Raw genomic sequence first — 19,861 nt, 5'->3', positions numbered from 1 at the left:
TCATGACTTTTTCTATAACAACAGTTGCATCTGTAATGGTGTAATCCTTCAAACTTTCATGATGTTCTCTCTATCAGGGTTCTCTTCCACAGCATTCACAACCCTTTCCATACAGTACTGTGTGTAGGGAGTCTGAAAGATCCTTATGACCCCGTGATCTAGATGCTCAATTAAGAGATGCTGGGCTTGGGGGCAAGTAGACCACTTTGATACTTTCAGTGTTGAACTCATGGGATGCTGAGTGGCCAGGGGCATTGCTCAGTAGCGAAAGAACTTTAAAAGGGAGTCCCTTACTGGCAGGGTACTTCCTGACTTCAGGAATGGTGAAGCCAATCCAGAAAAAGGATTGTTGTCGTTGTCCAGGACTTCTTGTATAACCGAAAGACTGGCAGCTGGTATTCATTTTTCCCTTCAAGACTCTGGAGTGAGCAGTCCTGATCGTAAACCTGACTGCATTTGCACAAAACAGTAAAGTTGTCCTATCCGTTTCTGCCTTAAATCCTGGTGCTCACTTCTCTTCCTTGCTAATAAATGTTCTTTATGGCATTTTTTCCCCAGAATAGAGCACTTTAGTCTGCATTAAAAACATGTTCAGGCAGTTATCCTTTCTCCTCAATGATTTTCTCAATAGCGTCTGGGGACTCATCTGCTGCCTTTGGTCTGCAGAAGCTGCTTCTCCTGTTATCTTAACATTTTTAAAGCCAAAACTTGGAGAAGGGGGAGTAGGGGAGAAAAAGATAAAGCCAAAACTTCTTCCTAAAATTATCAAACCATCCTTTGCTGGTGTTAAATTCTCCAGCTTTAGATCGTTTACCTTCCTGTTGATTTAAGTTGTCATATAATGTAACAGCTTCATATTTGCATTTTTAATATGAGATAAAAAGGTACAATATTTCACAAAAAGTGCAAGGGCTTCACACCTGCTGACTTAGCTGCAACAGTAGTTTCACAAATTTCCTTTTCTTGTTTCATAGTGGTCCTTACACTGGATTCATTAATCTTGAAATAGAGGGCCACTGCAGCTGCAGACCTCAATCTGTGGTCCATATTAAGCAATTCAACCTTTTCTTGTAATGTCATGGCTTTTCTTTGCTTCTTGGGAGCACTTCCAGTGTCACTAGTGGCACTTCGTATAGGTCTCATAGTGATATTCATGGCTTACAATAGTACACGAAACATGATGAAAAATATGTGAGAACCACAAGAGATCACTTTTTACTGTGATACACAATTTATTGGAGAGACAAACTGCTCATGTGAAGATGATCAGTATCACATGACGTTTTAAGGGGACACTCACAACACTTGAACTCACCATGATAACAACAGGAGGTGGCTATAAAATTATTACAGTAGTGCAGTATATACTACAGTTAATTTTATGGAGTTATGATTTAATACTGTATTGTTATGTTTGTTGACATTTCTCTTAGCAAATGGTACAAGGTCTGTGTGTGCATAACTTTCAATAAATTTTAATGTTTCATAATAAATTTATCTTTTATTGTAGTAAATGATAAAATGGACTAGTTTCTACTTATATTTTACACATTTGTGACATATATAGCTTTTTCTTAATTTTTTCACTATTTCTAGACTACTTGGTTTGTCTGTTTTTTTAAATTGTCATAAATCTCCAAAAAATTTTCCAATATATTTATTGAAAAAAATCTGCATATAAGTGGACCTGTGCAGTTCAAATTCATGTTGTTCAAGAATCAATGGTACTATAGAGAAACAATGCAGAAACCAGGAAGACTGAAAAGATGTTATTATTTAATTATTTCTTTTAGTTACATTTTTCAGGATATAATCCTGAATGCTAAACCCTTGATGCTAAATTGCCCTTTTACTCCATCTTTCATTTTTGCTTTTAACAGAAAGAGTATATAACACATATACATGTAAAGAGACTGACCTTGCCTTAATTAGATATTTCATTCACCCCAAAGGAAGCCATTTTTAATGAATGCCTAAAACTGGGAACACTTAGTAAATACCATAGATTTCCCATGCTGTTTGTTTCTCACCAATTAAAATTGCTGGTAGACCACATACATTTATGTTCTCTTTCTCCTAAAATCTTGCCAAAATGACATTAAGGGATTTTTTTTAAGACAAAGAAAATAAGAAAGGAGATAGGAAAGGTGCAGAGATAACACATTTTTAGAAAACATAAATCAGAAGGGGGAATAATGGTAACTGTCTTAAACAAAATAGAGAAATTCACAACTTAAATGCTTTCAGAGAGGGACCCTTTGATAGGTGAGCTTCTTGGCCCACAGAACCTCTGCAAGGCTCAGCTTTCAAAGACATTGGGTACACTAAAATATTTGAGTGACATAGTCAAAAATCTTTTGGTGACTAGACATTTGAGAAAGGTTTCTAACACAAAAGAGATATTAAAACAGAAAAAGGAGGAAACAGTGGCAATACAGATGGCAGAAGAAAACATCAAAACCATTGATATTCTTCTCAGAGATAAAATAAATTGCATCCTTGAAAAAAAAGAGCAGACTGCTAGGAAAGAAAGAAGGACATGAGTTTCCAGATTGAATGGGCCCACCAAATGTTCAGCTCCACGTATGAAAATAGATCTTTAGGAAGACACATCATTATGGCATTTCAGATTGTCAGGGATGAAAAGGAAATTCTAAAAGTTACCCCAGAAAGAAGACAGGGTCCATGCTACAAATCAGAAATAAGAATGGCTCAAATCTCTTAAAAGTAATGTGGAAAGCTAGAAGACAATGCAGCTGTGCCTTCAAACTGAGGAGAAATGGTTATCAACCTGTGAGTCTATACGCTGCCCAACCGTTTAGCGTGAAAGTAAAATAAAGATTATTTTAGACCATTAAGGACTCAAATGTTATCCACTGTTAACACTTTAAATGATCTATTTTATCACAAAAGTAAATAAACCATGATGAAAGACATAGGATCCATAGGAGAGCTGAAAAGAGAAATCTTATGATTTCTGTGCATTTATTCCTGATAGCTCTAATTCTGCCAGGAGCAAGAAGATGGAGGACTTCAGAAGGGAAGTCATAGAGAGAAGAGGGCCCTCTGAGTAATGAAACTCATAAGTTAATTTATATATTTGAGTTTTTGGGAAAATGTTGATACTATCTGTAGGAATATTTCAAACACAGTGATAGAAACAAAATAGTAAACAAACAAGATATGAGGCAAATATAAACTCCCGATAAAAATTGAGAAGTGAACATTGGTCCTGTTACCAGCCTTCTACGTAGCTCAGCAGTGCACAGCATTTTCCCAGCCGTACTAATATAAATATCTTCTATTTTATTTATTCTCCTTGCCACACTGATTGTAAGGATAAGAACTTTGTTTTACTCATCTTTTTATCTACTTTATTATCTGGCATGCAGTAATAATACATTAAATATTAGTCAAATTAACCTAAAGTTTAAGAATTCTCTGCATAATTTGTTATTTCTCTACCTTATGGACTCTCCTTAATGTCATAATTTTTAAACAAAATAATATTGAGGGATACTTCTGGTTAACACAAAAATGAGTATCCCCTTCCAGAAAGGCACATCCAGCAATTCTTTGAATAGAGCCATGACTCTCTGGCAGTGTAGCAGCCCCTGAAGAGGTGGGAATGTCCTTGTAGTGTCCCAGTTTCGTATCCCAATAATGTCAGGGAAGAACTCTCTAAAGGACAAACCGTGTTGATGGGCCATCTACATTATCAGTCCCCTTGCCCTGAATGGGAGAAACTGCCAGATGTGAAGTGAGTAAAAGAAGGAGAGAAGGAGAAAGTGCCAGAATTCAACACAAAAATGATCTAAATATAATAGTTTTGTTATTGGTAACATGTAACCTCTTGAACATAGAAACCTGAGGGGACAAGTGTGTCCAGATAAAGGAAACAATAGATTTGTGGTAAGGATACTAGACGCAAAGATTCCCAAGTAGTTGCTGCAGACAGCTCCAGCTGGTTAATAACCTCCCCGTATTCCCCATAGCTAACCAACCCCAGACAGTCAAAGAAGAAAGAATTTGAAAAGGACAAATATAGGATCGTTTACAGTGTCTATGACCTAGCATTTTACTTGAGGGCATCATTTCCAGGGGAGTGGGGATGGGGAGGAAAGTGAAGCCAACAGAACAAGAATGAAACTCATGGATCTTGTGTCTAAAGGGTTTTGAATCTATAAAAATCAAAAGAACTTGTATAGTTCCAGGAAAATAAACTGCTACAAAATAATGAAGACATATTCTGATAAATGTATTCATCCTAAGAGACAAAGGAACAATTGTATGGCTTCTAGGCATTGAAAGTAAGACACATATGAAAGATAAGAAATCAGGTTGGACTTAAGCTTCTCCACAGCAAAACTGAACCACTTGTCTATAAAGCTTTGAAAGTAAAAATAAGTATGACCCCCAAATTTAGTATTTGGCCATGTTGTTCCTTAAGCATAAAGGTACCAGTCTTTCTCAAGCACGTAAGAACTTAGGGAGTATATGATGAACCTTTTTTAAAGAAAACTATTTAAAGATGATATCTACCCACCCAAGAGATTAATGAAAATGAAGATTTCAAGAATAAAAAAAAATCATGGAGAAATTTATGGTACATGTAGAACCACAGCAAAACAACTATGAGAATTGTGGTTACAAAAGAAGACAGAAACATTGAAACCTGACCATGAAAAATAGTAATATAGCTAGCAAATATGAGAGGAAGAGGAAGGAAGAAATGCCTGCCAGTTTTCTATATTAAAAAAAAATAAAAGTTTTCTCATCTTTCGTAAAAGGGATTCAATAGATTCTGTTGGAGGTTAAAGTATAAAACTTTAAAAATTACTCCAAATTATTAAAGGTTTCACAATTTGTTCTTAATTTATGTAGATTATTTTTAAAATTATTATCTTTTATGATAAAGAACCATTTAGCTAAAATTCTGTGATGTTTTGAGTTGCAATTCAATTTCTTCATCTTGGTTAAATTCAAGTGAAAACAAATAAAATACTTTTTTAAAGCATGTGTAATTATATATAAGATTTCTGAAATTATTTTTATCTTTCTTATGATCTATCTATAAGCAGAAGGTGCTGAAAGAATGCTTATCATATTAGTGATAATATTTCTGGACAGTAGAATTTGGGGTCATTCTGAAGTTTTTTTATACTTTATTGATTTAATTTTTGCAATAAGTTGTCCCGTTTTTATAAAGTCAATGGAGTATTTGAAAAATTTGAAAAGACAACATGGGGAACTAAATAAGGTTATTTTAATTTGACTGCTAAAAAAGTGAATATAGATATTTCAGTAATATCTCCCAACAAAACAAATGTTTATTAACTAAGCCATATTTATATTTTCTGCTGCTCTGACTCTTTCATCTGGGCATTGTTGAAAATCCTTGTGAAGTTTTTATGTTATTGTAGGAAATAACATAGTTGTTGTGTACATAGTTTTCTGAGTTGCAAGTAAGAGAAACCAACAGAGGCTATTTTAAGTAAAAATAAAACAAAGAACAAAAGCAAAGTAATATATTGGAAGAAAATGGAGTAACTCCTAGAATCAAAATAAAAGCTAACTAAGGTAGGCCTTGGAAAGGACAAGAACAGGGGACCTCTAGGTAGGTGGGACTAGTATCTGTCTGTTTAGGGAAGTTCCTCGGGATGGATCAGCTCTGGCTGTTATTCCGTAAGTCATTCCAGGCAGGATTCAGATATCTGCAACCAAGAATGGTTAGTCAGATTCGGGACATATGCCCACCCCCAGCCTTCAGAAGGCAGGGAGCCTTTGACTACAGTCCCCAAACTGCATCTTATGGAAAGGAAAATTGAGGGTTTGTTAGGATAAAGTGAGAATTAATGCCAGGCAGGTAAAAACTACCAGTGTCCCCCATCTTCACCTCACTTTAAACTCTCAGTAAAGTAAGCTTCTGTCCCATTCAGTATGCCACTAGAGGAATTAGCTGATTTAGTTTCTTTATCAGATCTGTTCCTTCATTCCTTTCAAAGTAATTACAGGCTGCTTCTTCCCTGTCTCATGACACTGATTATTAGCTAAAGCTAATTCATCAGCTGGATATAGGTGAAACACCTTTAGCTATCTTTCAGGAAAAGCTTAGTAAATTATTTGTCATTCTCCAACCCAAGAAATGTTCTCCCTGTAAGTAAAAGTTTATTAGATACCGTGAGAGGTCTTTGGGTTCAGCCATTTTCTGTCCCAGCTATAATTAGAAAGCTAGACAAATTATATCAACTCCTAGGGAAAAATCCACACACATACTCTTTTTAATAAATCCAATTTACTCTATTTGCTTGGTATTAACAACTGTTAATGTTATGTCCAAATTCCCTTCCTTCCTCGTTGGAAAGAACTGTATCGCTACAGCCAGTACATACAAATGGATAGTTAATTACTCGGCACAGAGGGTTATGTGATTCATCACTGCAATGTGGAAGTAAATGTTGCCAATTGTCAGCTTTTTCCAAACTACATAGTGTGTTATATGGTTTATGTCCCAATCAATGGTGGCAAAGCTCCAGAAAGAAATATTTCCTAGATGTCAGGAACTCATTAAACTGATCAGTCTGTAGTCCTTCGTCAGTGATTTCCAAACCTGGCTGTGTATCAAAATCACTTAGTGACATTTAAGGAAAAAAAAAAAAAAAAAAGACGCAGGATTCATCCCCAAACCTACTAAATCAGAATATTCTTGTTTAGGTCAGGGATAGATTCAGGATTTTGCAGAGCCTGAGGTCTATACAATTTGAGGTCTGTCTTTAAAAGGAATACAACAGTGTCTTGTTTTTACAGATTTTGCAAAAATATATCATCATGTAAACACATTTCTAGGACCCAGGCCCTTATAATGTAAAGGTCTATGTAAGTGATAAACCCTGAAGCTCAGCTTTCATTAGCTTCAAGGTGAATATACCCATGGATTAGGGGCTAGAGGTAAATGTGTGTTCATATATGTGTGTGTGCACACATGAGCACGTGTGCTTGTGTGCGTGGTTAAGCTCCCCACTGAGAAGATCCAGAACTGGGCCGCTCCCTTCAGTGGCTTCTGCACTGCTTATTCTATGCACCTTAATTTTTTTTTTTCCTAGATGTCTTTCCTTTCCCTCTCCTCTTTGTTACTTCCTCTTGTGCTTTATTTTTCCACCTCCCATTTCTTTGATTTTTTTTCCCCTTATTTTTTATTAGTCCCTAGCACAGTGATGATACTCACAACCCCCTTGTTGGATTTTGGGGTTGAAATAACTGGATTTTCTGAGAGACAGACAGGTATATTAGGCAGCAAACTGGCAATGGAAGGGGCCAGTGGTAGGAAAATTATAGGGAAAATCAACAACAAAGAATATAGAAAGTTTAGTGTTCTCTACATTTTAATCTAGTTCTCCACTAAACTATCAAAACTTCAATTGAAAAGCTTTAAATTCCATGTCTTTTATTTTCTTTGCCTTTCTTACGGCAGAAATGCCCATAAGCAAAAATTATTGCAAGTATCTAAGCTAATCCGCACTCCTGAAAATAGCCTCTGGCTTACAACTGTTCTGGTTACAGTGTGGGAGAAACAATTGAACTACACTTTCTGCATATAGTTTTAGTTTGTAAATAGCTTTATGCTTTTTTTTCACGTGATTTCACATGATTTTCGGTGTTGGGTTTTGGCACCGGTAAATATGGATGTTTGCCTTGAGAAGCACTGGGTTAGATAGGAAACCCACTGTAGGAAATGTCAAGTTATTTGTTTTATTCTCGTAAAATTAACTGATCTATCCAGTAGAAACCTTTTAAAAACTGGGTTTTTTTTACTTTGTAAAAATAAAACATGCCCAGTATTGAAAAATATTAAATATAAAAACATACAAGGAAAAATATATATTACCTACAATCTCCCCAAAGACACCTGTAGTCATCACAGTGATTGATATACTTGTAGCTACTCAATAAATATTTTTAGAATTAAAGAATGAGTGCAAACTCTAAAGCATAAACAAGACCCCTTTTTGAGTTTTTTCCTAAATGCTTATAACTGTGATATCTAAGATGTACATATACAGTCCCTGACTTACAACGGTTTGACTCATGATTTTTCAACTTTACAATGGTGGAAAAGCGATACACAGTCAGTAGAGATAGTACCTCTACTACTCCTACAACCATTCTGTTTTTCACTTTCAGTACAGTGTTCAATAAATTACATGAGATACTTAACAACTTTGTTGTAAAATAGGTTTTGTGTTAGATGATTTTGCCAAGTATAGGTTAATGTAAGTGTTCTGAGCATGTTTAGATGGGCTAGACTGAACTATGATGTTTAGTAGGTCAGGTGTAGTAAATGCATTTTCAACTTATGGTGTTTTCAACTTATATTGGGTTTATCAGAACATACCCCCATTGTAATTCGAGGGGCATCTGTATTTAAATGAACATGTTATATATTGAATGCTAATAAATAAAGGCTTTATGGCCAGACAGTGATGATACAAAGATGAATAAGGGTGGTCTTTACCCCCTCCATGGAGTTTATATCTAGTAGAAAAAAACAAATATTCCTACCAATATAAGGACACTTAGACTCATAAGGACACAAAGAGCATTTTGTAAAATCCCATGTAAGAAATTTCTTTCAAATCTAAGTGTCAAGAAAAGATTTTTTCTCTTTTTAGATCCTTGACTCCTCTTTTTCTCATTCTACATCCAATCCATGAGCAAATACTATTGGTCCTATCTTTAAAATTTATTCAACATTCAACCCTTTCTCTCCATCTCTACCATGCAGCCCTGGGCCAATCCATTATCACATCTTGCTTGGACACTTGCAGTGGGCTCTTTGTTAATCTCCCCGTTTCTGTTCTTGCCTCCTTATAGCCTCTTCTCAACCCAGAAGCCAGAGCAGTTCTTTGAAAATTTAAGCTAAGTCATATCACTCCTTTGCCCCAAATTTTTCAGTGGATTCTCATTTTACTTAGAGTGAAATCCAGTACTATTAAAATGGCCTACAAAATTATTTTTTTCCACCCTCTTCTCCATTAATTCCCTGATCTATCTTAGCTACTCTTCATCATTCTGGAAGAAACTAGAAATCTTCCCACCTCATGGCCTTGGCACTAGACTTTCTCTGCATGAAATGCCTTTCCCATAGGTATCTGTGTGGCTTGCTCCTCTGCCCCTTCAAGTTTTTGGTCAAATGTCACTTTCTTTGTGAGGCCCTCCCTGGCCACCTTAGTTAAAATTGCAATACTCCCACCTTGATCCATGCTTTATTTTTCTCCAAAGAATTTTCACCAGGTGATAAATTATATATTCTACTTATTTATTTGTATTCAGAATATAAGCTCCAAAGGGCAGAAATTTGATATCTTTATCCCCAGCTCTTAAAACATTACCTGGTACATAGCAGGTACTCAATTAGTATTTGTTGAATGAAAGAAGAGATCATCTGTTCACTCTGCTGTTATCCCTACATGTTCGTCCCTCTTCCTCTGGTTTCCTGTGCTTCGATATCAAGATACTTTTACAATGTTTATTGATCAGCCTGACAGCATGTATGTTTTCACCAACGTTGGTGTCTTCTAATTAGTGGTCACTAAAATCATATCCTACTCTGCAGCACACTGGGTCAGACAAATTTTTGTATCTGAGACCTGCTTGAAACTGATGCTTTGTCTTTATAGTGATCTGGAAAACTCAGGTCACAAATGTGGACAAGGCAGACATATGACAGAGACATAAATGTACTTTTTCATATCTATGAACTAATGTATTTAAACCCAGAATTCACTTCTCATAACATGAGGAAATCTAATATAATGTCAGGATTTTGAAAAGGATGCATAATTCTTTGATGAGTAATGTATGTATTTATGCAGGCTGGAATAAAAAAGAATCATTGAACTAGGGATTTTAGGCTCTCAGCTAATGTTAGAGTGGTAAGCCTTTTTTTTTCTTCCTCATCTTGAATTCTAAAATTTAATAAGGAGGATTGTCAGGGAACCTAACATTCCACTCAGAGGGTTGGTTACCACCAAACATGGCACCACTAAAACCAGAGCAGTGGATCAGATTCTTGTTAAATGTAGGTTAGTTCTAAATACAGCCCTCGTTTATTACATTTTTGGAAATCACATAATACGAAATCGTTTCTACATATCCAGATTTGTGTCTTTCTGTTTGTAAAGTAAAAATAAATAGGAAGGGACAAAAGGAGAAGAAAATGCTTCTCCTTGCTACTGGTGCATTATAAGGCACTTTTAAAAAAATTATTCACTTGAACTTACTTTTTCCACCAACTGGTTTATCTCATAGGAAGGAAAGCAGAGGCAAACTATAAATAAGACTTACATTCTGTTTCAGGATGTATAGGGCAGGAGAGGCTTTTCCCAGAAAGGTCAAGGGTCACGGCCAATTTGCTCCTTTTGTGAGTCAGGAAATACTTGTGTGTTGCTATTCTGAACTAAATAGGCAGAGTTATGTAAAATGAATGTTCCTATATGCACCATCTTCAAAATGATAGCACAATTCAAAGTTTTCACTCTCTAATGCTATCTATCCACCATTGGTGAGCAACTGTTTTTATTATTAATATATGTATTTTCCACTTGATTTTCAGAGATTCAGAGTTCCTAAATAAAGCATGCTCCAAGGTCTTTAAAATTTTCACAAATAACTAAACATTTGAAAAAAATTCTATAAACTTATTTTTCCCTGAAAAAATTTACTTTTTTAACTTTCATGTCTCTAAGAATAGACTATGTTTATTTTACTAGTACTTTCCTTCAAATTACATGGAATTATGCCTTGCTGTAGTCTAATGATAGAAAAATTATTTGTTTTACTTCTTCATTAATGTAACTTAATATCTACGAAGTACTTGCAAAGATAGAGACACTATGCTAGGATTTTTTAAAAAAGTATAACACTATGAAAGGATACACAATATCATGAATCCTTAGGGAAATGAAAATTAAAACCCACAGTGAGGTAATACTACATACCCACTGGAACGGCTATAATCAAAGAGACACACATTGCCAAGTATTGGCAAGAATGTGGAGAAACTGGAACCTTCACACATTCTGGTGGGAATGTAAAATAGTATAACCACTTTGGAAAATATTTTGTCAGTTTCTCATAAAGATAAACATACACTTACCATGTGACCCAGAAATTCCACTCCTAGGTATTTACCCAAGTGAAATGAAAACGTATGTCCACACAAAGACATATATGCTGATGTTCATAGCAGCATTATCTGTAATAGCTCCAAAGTGGAAACTACACAGATGTCCATTAATAGAATGAAATACTACACAGCATTGAGGATGAATACGTAACACTACCCGTACACGTGACAATGTGGGTAAATGTCACAAACATAATGGGTAACTAAAAACCCAGAAGAGTGTGTGGTGTTTGGTTCTATTTACATAAAGTTCAAAAACAGAAATGCTAATATGTGTGCTTGGAAGTCGCGATAATGGTTATTCTTACCGGGGGAATAGCAGTGACTGAAATAGGGATGAAGGGACTTCAGGGGTGCTAGTCACACTCTGTTTCTCAATGTGGATACTGTCACACAGCTGGGTTAACTTTGTTAAAATTCAACAACTTGTACCCTTCAGACATGTGCAAGTTTCTACATGTATTCTTCCAAAAAGTTAATTAAAAATATGAAAAATAAGTGACACTTGATTTTCAGTGATTCAGAGGTCCCACATGGAGCATACTCCCATTCACTGCTTCAGAGACTTCATAATCTAGTAAGGAAGACAAACATGTTGATAAATGTTTTTAATATGAAACAAACTGATAAGTGCTGCATTGGAAATATAAAAGAAGTGCAATGAAGAAAAGGAAATTATTTACAAAAAAAGGACAATCTGGAAATATGTTAGAGTGTGATCAGTGTTGGGTTTACTACGCTTAAGAGGAAGAATATAATAATGATAAAATGGAAGGAAAGGACATAAATTAGAAGTAAAGAGATTAAAAGTATTGTATAACAGTAAAACTGTTTGAGGAACCAAATTGTTCTAAAGTATCGGAACACGTAAGCTATTTATATCCTTAAAAGTGAGCTCTTTTGTTTGAGCTCTTTTGTTTTTAGTTGACTGACTTTGCCCCGAGTTGTAGGTTATTCTGTGGTTCTCAGCCATGGCTGCGCATCAGGATCACAGAAGCTTTTATAGCTTCTCCGGAATCAGAATCTCCAGGGGTGGACTCGGGTGTCTGTGCTTTGACTAGGCACCTGTGATTCTCCCCGACAGCCAGGGTGAGGAACCACCACTGTAGTCCCTGCGGGGTGGAGGGAGCCTTTGCAGGGACCAACAACACAACAACAAATGTCTCTGAAACTGTCATTTCTTTGTTTTGGGAGCTTCTGTGGCTTCTACAAAGAAGAGCACTTTTCATATTTATCTCTTTGTAACCGTGCCAAGAAATTTCTTTGCAAATGGCTTTTATCGAAGTATTACATGAAAGATGTTAATCCTACTGTTAAATTTTAACCCTAATTCTTTTAAGCAGTAGGGTTTTTCTTCTGATTTTATTACAGGTACATAGATCCGTAGCGGAAGATAGAACTCGAAAGGACAAAATGGCATATGCGGGTCACTTGTTAATGCACCTGTGTGACTAATCTACCTTCTATGAGGAAAAAGTTATTTTTAGTCCTAACATTTATATCTCAGATGTTTCATTGTGAAAATACCTGTTTTCACTTAGAAAATTTTAGTCCTCTGCTTAACTCATTTGTTATCTATTATTAGCTTATCCATGCTTTTTTTAACTCTGTTTTGAAATAATTTTAGAATTACAAAAAAGTTGCAGAAATAGTAGAGTTCACTCATACTCTTCACCCAGCTACCCTGGGTGACAACTTATATAACCATAATACAATTATCAAAGCCAGAAATTAACATTGAAACAGTAAAAGAAACTGAACTACAAATCTTATTTAAAGTTTACCAGTTTTTTCCTAAGTTCTTTGTTCCAGGATCCAATCCAGGATCCCACATTGGTCACCTTAGTCTCCTCCAATTTATGACAGTTCTTCATTCTATTTTTGTATTTCATCACCTTGACCCTTTTGATGAATAGCAGTGAATTAATTTGTAGAATGTTTCTCATTTTGGGTTTGTCTAAGGTTTTCTTATGAGTAGATTGAGGCTATTCATTTTGGCAGGAATACTGCAGAAGTGATAAGGGAATACATGATGTTTGTATGTGGTATTACTGGTGATGTTAACCTTGATCATTTGGTCAAGGTTAAGGTGGTATCTACTGTTCTCTCCACTGTAAAGTTACCATTTCCCCTCTGCAATTTATAAATATCTTTGACATTATACCATTTACCTATTTATTTAGTCATTTGATTATTTATATCAATATGGACTCGAGGATACTTAATTCATTAACTATAACCCAATACTATCATTATTTATTTCGATGCCCAAATTGTTCCAGCTCTGGCCATGGGCAGCTCCTTCTGATTATAGCCTATGTCTTTTGACATGCCTTCATTCTTTTTAAAGCACTAATCTTTCTGACATCACAAGATGTTCCAGACTCATGTTGTATTTTCCCTGCCTCAGTCCTGGAATCAACAATTTCTCTAAGAAACCGTGATTCTTCTCATTGGAGAATGGTATTTGGAAACCAGGATCTGAGGGCTACTACAGTGCCATTACTCCTAGTCCTTCTCAGAAGAGCTAGGAAATATACGTATGTGTATACTGAACCAGACATACAAAAACACCATATTATTTATTTCTATATCTGTGTGTGTGTGTGTGTGTGTGTATATGTGTGTATACGTATACTGAAAGCCATGAGTTCATTCTAATACCTCTGATTTCAATTCAGTACCACAAGGTTCATTATAAGCCTCTCCCATTTTCTTATTTGTAACTTCTTTCTTTAACAATGTAAGGATTGGCTGCATTGTTTCCAATCCTAGATTACACATAAAGTAGTTAAGGAATTGAAATAGATTTACTAACTAGAGTACAGTGTTTGCTTACAATTCTTTTTTGGTTTTCGTCTTAGAATATGCAATCAAAATGTTTTCCAAAGCAACTTAAACTAATTCCCAATTCCCATGCCCTTTGGTGTAGTTGTATTATTCACCTGGGAGGTTATGCTGTTCATTTGTAATACAATTGGATTCATGTTACTATTTGTATTCTTCTTCGGGTTCTTCTACACTTTTTATTCCAGTAAGTATATAAAGCTGCGGTCCCCAACTCCCGCTCTGTGGCCTCTTAGGAACCAGACACACAGCAGGAGGTGAGCGGTGGGTTAGCGGCATGTGAGCGAGCAGAAGCTTCATCTGTGTTTACAGCCGCTCCCCATCTCTCGCATCACCGCATAAGCTCTGCCGCCTGTCAGGTCAGCGGGGGCATTAGATTCTCACAGGAGCGTGCACCCTCCTGTAAACTGCGCATGCGAGGGATCTAGGTTTTGTGCTCCTTATGGGAATCTAATGCCTGATGATCTGAGGTAGAGTTGAGGCAGTGATGCTAGCTCTAGGAGTAGCTATAAATACAGATTATCATTAGCAGAGAGGTTTGACTGCACAATAGATGTAATGTGCTTGAATCATCCCAAAACCATCCCTCCTCCACACCCCAGTCTGGAAAAATTGTCTTCCATGAAACCGGTCCCTGGTGACGAAAAGGTTGGGGACTGCTGATGTACAGCATTGCTATGGTTCAGAGAGTCAAAGCTATATAAAAAAGAGATACTGCAACAAGTGCATTTCCTTCTTCACACCCCCACCCCGACTTTCTTGCCTTCCTCTTTACTCTTCTTTTCTACCAACCCTTTTGGTTAAACAATCTTTTGTGTTTGGGTTTATCCTTCCCATATTACTTTTGCACAAATGAACAGATTCATATGTATTTTATTGTATTTCCTTTTGTTTTAAATGAAGGGTGGTAGCACACCATATAAACTTTTGCACTTTGCTTTTTTCACTTAATGATTTTGAAATCATTCCAAATTAGTTCCTAGTAATCTTCCTTATTCATTTTTTACAGCTGTACAGTATTAAATTGTGTGAGTATAGCATAGTTTATTCAACCACTCTCCTATATGTGGATATTTAGGCTGTTTCCATTATTTTGCAATTTCAATGAATGCTCCAATAAATAAACTTATATATATGCAATTTTGTACCATTAGAACTATATTTTCAGGGTAGATTCCTTTAAGTGGAATTTCTTGGTCAAAATTATGAGCACATGTGCATATATCCTTCAGTCATTCTGTCTGTTACCTGTATGCCTATGAAAATGATAATTAATAGGTTAATGTATATGCTTGATCAGCATACAAATTACTGAACTACAGCTTTGAATTTGTATACTTTTTAAAAGTTTTTCTTCATTAGTTGCACTTAACACATAAAAAAGTGCATTAAAATTACATTGTAATTAGGAATTAGTCTTGCACAATTTATCCCTTTTCAAGGTTCAATAAATACCACAGAAATGTGTTAACAGCCCCTAATAAAGGTAGTAATCATACTTTACCTTTACAGCCCTATCAGCCCAGGTACAGACTACAAGTTCACGATCACCGATGGAGAATAGGCCATTCAAGAGCTCTAGCAGTGACATAGTGACTAAGTACTACATAATGTTCTCATTTTCCCAGAGCTTTTTATTTTTTAAAACTCTTTCAAGTCTTTTCATTTCATATCAACTGCACCACTGTAGGATGGTTTGGGAAAATATCAAATCATGGCATTTCTGTAATGCAAAGTCCCTCACATCTGTTATCTCATTTGAACTTCACACCAATCTTGTGAAGAAGTCAGGACATGTAGTCAACATCCCCGTTGACCAGGTGAGGAAGCTGAGACTCATAAAAGTTAAATGTCATCCTGAGGGCAGATATCTACTAAGTATTAATAGTAAGGCTAGAACTGAACATAGAACTGTATCATACTACAGATTTCACAACAATGAAAAATTTTCCAAAGGCACAATATATTCAGAGATAGGTATACATTTTGGAATTGAAAGATTCCATGACCATTCCTGTCATGGTCACAGGGCAAATACTTAGCCATCTATAAGCTGTAATGTTCAAGTCTTGAACAATGGTAAAGAGATATGTGCAGAATTAACCCCGCCCTGGGTGCTGCTGCTGTAACAGAAAGAGCACTGGCTTTGGAGCCAAACAATATCAGTTTGCACTGTGTTTCTGCCACTTTATTAGAGTTGGGTCCTTGGTGAGCTATTCTATTTAACCTCAGTTTTCTTACCTCTAAAATGGGTATTGTTCTGCAAGGCTGTTTGAGGGATGAAGGGTAATTTCATCAGAGAGACCCTTCCTGATCCCCCCATCTAAATGTTATTCTCAGCTGCAGTAATCAGTCCATTTCCTTCAGAGCACTTCTTATAATTTAGAGTTAGATTTACTTTTATGTTTATTTGTTTTACATTTGTCTCTTCTACTAGACTATAAGCCTCATGACATCAAGAACTCTGCTTGGGGCCGGGCATGGTGGCTCACGCCTGTAATCCTAGCACTCTGGGAGGCCGAGGCGGGTGGATTGTTTGAGCTCAGGAGTTCGAGACCAGCCTGAGCAAGAACGAGACCCCGTCTCTGCTAAAAAATAGAAAGAAATTATATGGACAGCTAAAAATATATATAGAAAAATTAGCCGGGCATGGTGGCGCATGCCTGTAGTCCCAGCTACTCGGGAGGCTGAGGCAGTTGGATTGCTTGAGCCCAGGAGTCTGAGGTTGCTGTGAGCTAGGCTGATGCCATGGCACTCTCAGGCAACAAAGTGAGACTCTGTCTCAAAAAAAAAAAAAGAAAAAAAAAGAACTCTGCTTGTTTTCGCTACTCTGTATCCCTTGTGCCTACTTCAGTGCTGTTAATCATTGCATAAATACTTCTGGAATGATTCTTGCCACTTTCTTGTGCTTGTTTTTACCTCGGCCACACAGAATGACCCACAGCTCCCCTGTGGTTTCTCATCTACCTTTACACGTGCCACTCCCTTTGCCCAACATATGTGACCTCACTCCTTGTTTTTCTGGAGAATCCTTACTCATTCTTCAAGACCTGTCTCAGCTGTTCCACGAGGGCTTCCATGATATCCCTCCTTCCCTGAAGAATGAGTGGCTCCCATGCGCCTTCGCATGCCTCTGTTACACTCATTAGTGTACTGAGCTAATATTTTTAAGAACCTGCTCTGTACCGGGCATACAGGGGTTCTGTCATACAGCAGAGAATAGGAGCTGTCACTCTAATGGGGGAGTGGGCCATAAAAATGTACATAAATCAATAAGAACATTGTCAATAGCAGTAAATAATAAGCTGATCAGTTCTGAGAAGCTGACCTTTGACTTAAGGTCCGAAAGGTGAGGAGATAGGAATGGGGAGGATGAGGGATGAGGACTGTAGTGTGACTGTTCACTTGGCCGTTCCTCATTTCCACCCAACCCCCACCTCCACGCCACTGTCCTTGGAACTCCATGAGTCTTCGTCTTGCCAGTGCCCAGCACAGGCTCGGTATGTCACATCACACTTCTGCCACTGGTGCTGCCGCCTATTAGAATTGCCAGGTGCCGGCCCCTTGGTTTTGATTTGGTAGATCTCACGTGCAGCCAGGGCTGAGAGCTGCCTCCCAATTTAAAATCCACTCCCCCACTTACTATCTTGTGACGCTAGAAAAGTTATTCAGTCTCCCTGGGACTCCGTTTCCTGATCATTAAAGTGGAAATAACAATAAGACTTCATAGGGTTGCAGGGAGGATTAAATCAAATAATGCACCTGAAATTCTTAGCCCAGAGCCTGGCACATTTAAAGTACTTAATAAATGTTGGCAGAAATGCTCTAGAGTTCATGAGGTATTTATTGGATAAATGAATGAGTTAAGAAATAATAAAATTCAATTTCTAACTTCAGTAATAGAACTAGGTCAAAACAAAACCTGAATACCCTGATTTGTCTTCAGTTGTCTTATTTATTGTGTATTTTAATTTGTACAAGAAAGAAAAAAAAGAAGGAAAACACCAAAGCAGTGATTTTACCACCCAGAGTAGATCTCTGTTGACCCTTCCTCTGCTCATATATTCCAAAGCTTCTCATCCCATTTGATTTACCTCATTCTGGTTAGTGCAGGGCTTTCATGTTCTAGCCTCAAACCTCAATAAAGCAACTGCACACAGTCTACTGACCTTGGGCCACCCTACAACTTGTGCTTTATCATCTTCGGAAATCACAATCTGAGCACTTTGTATTGAAAGAGATTCCTTTTATGTATCTCCTACTTCATTCATCATAGGAGATTTTCAGGATATCATAACCAATGAAAGCTATGACAATACCAGAGAGAACAATTTTCTTAGGTCAGGGACACTAATGGGATTAACCAGAGATATTGCTCCTACTACACAAAAACATTATTCAGATTATTTTAGCAAACTTTTAGTAGTTGGCAAATCTCCACCTCATCTCCCTGGAAAACTCTAAATGCCAAAACAGTATGTATAAAGATAAGAGCATTAACAAACTGGTGCCATGAAGAACTTAAAAAAAAATATCCTTCCTCTACGCTATTTTCACTCAGAAACACTGAGATGAGTGTTGTTTTTATAAACATTAAATATCTGACTACTTGCGAGTGCCTTGATACTGGATGTATGGGCATGAGTGTTCGAGTAAAAAAAATAATTTACTGAGGTAATTAGCAAAGAGATTTTGCCAAGTATTCTTTTCTGTGAGCCATAAGAATTAATACTTATTTGCACGAGTAATTTACTCCATTCTTATCAATCTAGTCAACACATTTTGGGAAATATCATCCACCTGTAATGTCACAGAAATCAACTTATGCTATCTTAGAATGAGGAAATAATTAACAAACCATTTCTATTTCTTTTTGATATTTGTGGCATTGTTTCAGGGTTTTCATTCATAAACCAAGGCACCATAAACTTATTCTGGCTGGTGGTACTAAAATCTGTTTTTCTGCTCCATAATGTAGAGGTGTGCACGTTTATCACATCAAAGTCCGTAGAAAAGAGCCACATTCACTGATTGGTTTCTCCGAGAGGGCGATGGGTTATGGAACTTTTCGGTGATAAGCAGTGCGCATCACAGATTATGGGATAAGTGTCTGCACTTTAGTAGTGGTACAATGCTAAACAGTCAAGAGATACTGTCATAGTTTTCAGATGACAGGCTTCATTTTATATGTTAATAGAAGGAAGACTTCTGATATGGTGAGGAAATTCACCATAACAAATGCATTCCCTTTACTGCACTCTAGCATGGCACCAATTAAATTCAGCTGTATGTATAATGTACTCTTAATTCCTAACAGTCCTAAGAAGCACTAATGTGAAAGATATTATATACTCTTGTATTTTACAGGTCATGAACAGATGGAAAAAATTATAACAATTGGTAAAGAAATTCACATTCATTATAACACACCTCAAAATGGTGCTTACATGGGTTTTTCTTTTTAAAAAACTATTAAAGTTATCTTGGCTAAAATTTAGTTAGTACTTGGGGGGTTTTGTAATGTTAAATCTGAGATTCATTTTAATTTATTCCTGTTGCAGATAATGAATGTTTGAAAGTACAGGTAACCTTGTAATGAATAAAACTGATAAAAGGTTGTGTCCAATGAAAGGGAAATTATGGAATGATTATTCACTTTGCAAAAGGGTTTGTCATAGGGCAAGCTTTCCTAAAGCATTTCAAATTTAATTTAGTTTATAAAACATTAGTTTACACACAACATTTCAGGAACAAATTTAGTGAGGAAATGAGAGAAATAGTCATAATAAGATAGAGATCCCTTACACTGCTAACATCAATGCTTTCTTT

General features: G+C 36.5%; 1 protein-coding gene across 2 annotated transcripts in view; it reads left to right on the top strand.

The window, feature by feature from the left end:
• FBXL17 (F-box and leucine rich repeat protein 17) overlaps positions 1 to 19,861 on the top strand; it is a 490,961-nt gene that overhangs the window by 449,974 nt on the left and 21,126 nt on the right. The gene's annotated exons all lie outside the window — the stretch shown is intronic.

This window comes from Eulemur rufifrons, chromosome 17 (genome assembly GCF_041146395.1).
Source record: "Eulemur rufifrons isolate Redbay chromosome 17, OSU_ERuf_1, whole genome shotgun sequence".
In the NCBI taxonomy this organism is placed as follows: domain Eukaryota; kingdom Metazoa; phylum Chordata; class Mammalia; order Primates; family Lemuridae; genus Eulemur; species Eulemur rufifrons.
This window is presented reverse-complemented; position numbering and strand designations above follow the sequence as displayed.